The sequence below is a fragment of the Fukomys damarensis genome, unplaced genomic scaffold, assembly GCF_012274545.1.
Source record: "Fukomys damarensis isolate Sample0158 unplaced genomic scaffold, DMR_v1.0_HiC HiC_scaffold_23, whole genome shotgun sequence".
In the NCBI taxonomy this organism is placed as follows: domain Eukaryota; kingdom Metazoa; phylum Chordata; class Mammalia; order Rodentia; family Bathyergidae; genus Fukomys; species Fukomys damarensis.
The window spans coordinates 19,931,055-19,932,801 of record NW_022900935.1 but is presented as its reverse complement, the minus strand read 5'-3'; the positions used below and the strand labels follow the sequence as shown (position 1 = coordinate 19,932,801).

The 1,747-nt window shown below is 48.7% G+C and overlaps 1 long non-coding RNA gene across 1 annotated transcript in view; it reads right to left on the bottom strand.

Moving 5' to 3' along the window:
• Positions 1-816, bottom strand: part of LOC104868340 — an 11,437-nt gene extending 10,621 nt beyond the window's left edge. Inside the window, exon 1 of the long non-coding RNA XR_782015.1 lies at positions 713-816. This is a non-coding gene — a long non-coding RNA (uncharacterized LOC104868340). The remainder of the gene's footprint in view (positions 1-712) is intronic.
• Between the last annotated feature and the right edge of the window lie 931 nt (positions 817-1,747).

Below are 1,747 nucleotides of genomic sequence, written 5' to 3'. Positions count from 1 at the left end.
AAAAAAAAAAAAAAAAAAAAAAAAAAAAAAAAAAAAAGAAAGAAAGATAAAATTAAGCCCCTTTCTTTGTGCCAGGCCCAGTCCTGGGTGCTAGGGACTCAAGGGCAGGAAGCTGATCCTGGGCTGGAGCTGACGTGAACCCTGTGCCCCCTGCTGGCCATGAGAGTTCTGCGCAAAAGGAGTGCTTTGTCGGGTCCTGACCTCTTGGAGCTGGATGAAGTGGGTCAGAGGGGATGAAGAGAGTTGGGGGAACAGGCAGCTGCCAGGGCACAGGAGGCTGAAGGCGCCAGAGTGGACAGTGTGGTAAGCCAGGCCAGAGAGTGGGGACTGTGACAATGCAAGGTCACCCGCTCTCCTTGGCCAGCCCTTGCCCCAGGCCCTCTGTGGCTCCCTCCATAGCCCTTTTAGTTGGCATTCGAGGATGGCACTAGGAGGAGACATCTAGATGAGTGTCCTTGACTCCTCAGTGCCCATGTCCATTCAACAAACTTTTTTTTTGGTACTCTGGGGATTGAACACAGGGCCTTTGCATTGACGTATCTCCACCCCTTTATTTTTTTGAAACACATTTGACAAATTTTTTGTGCAGTGTCTATGGTGCCCTGCATCCACACACAGGGAGCAAAGTGGGCATGGTGCCTGCCTTTGTGCAGGTTACCGGTCTCTCCTTCCACCGCTGTGGCCACCACTTCCCATCTACCCGGTCACTCACCTGACCTCTTGACTGTGCCTGGATAATCTCTTCTCTACGTAGCAGTGACAGGCCTTTGTCGGGTCCCAGGCCTGCTGCCCCTTCTCAACTTGGCCCCATGCTTGTTCCCTGTGGCTCTCACGGTCTGTAATCGTGACCAGTATAGGTAAGAATCTAAAATTATGACTGACTGAGCATTTGATTTTACTCTCTCCCAAAACTTTACTAAAATTTCAGTAAAGACATTTTAAAAATATTTTTATTGAGACATTTTAGATATATAATAGTTACATTCATCATTGGAATCTTCTATCTTTACATGACAGATCTTGGTTCTTATTTTCCAGTAAAGTGATTTTATTAGCGGCATAACACTAAGAGAATGCAACTGAGTGAGGAGACAACAGCACAGTGCCTGGAAGCTGGAAAACAGATGGCTGGGTGGAAACCACACAGCAACCCAAGAAAACGGCCCTAACCTGGGAAGAAGGGAACCAGCTCCCCAAAGGCTCAGTGCCTCCTTGAATGGGGCACAAAGACATCGAATAAAGGGATGGGCTGAAAGCTCTTTAAGGATCAAGACTGTCAGGTCCCTGGGCTACTTCCTGGATCCAGCAAGAGACTGGAGTTTTATTCTCTGGAGAGGAAGAAACAGGATCTCCGGGAAGGCAGACAGGCAGAGCTCAGGCCTGGGGTGTGCTCCCATCAGGTGACGCCATGAATTTACAGTGTGGGTGCTGGGACACCCCCTGGCCCTGCTGCCCAGCTTGGCTCTCAGAAAGTTGGCAGTCATGGTTTTGCTCCCTAGGTAGATCAGAAAAATCTTTATCAGAGCAAACCCAACCTGACCAAGAGGAAGGACCTACTGCTAACATCTTCAGAGAGTTAATTTCCTCCTCTTTAATGGGGACTGAACCTAGGACCTCACACATGCTAGTCAAGCACATCCCCACCCATTTTAATTTTATTTTGGTGATCAGTGTCTTACAAACTTGCCATCCTCCTGTCTCAGCCTCCTCATTAGCTGGGACAACAAGTGAGAGCCCAGTTCTCCCA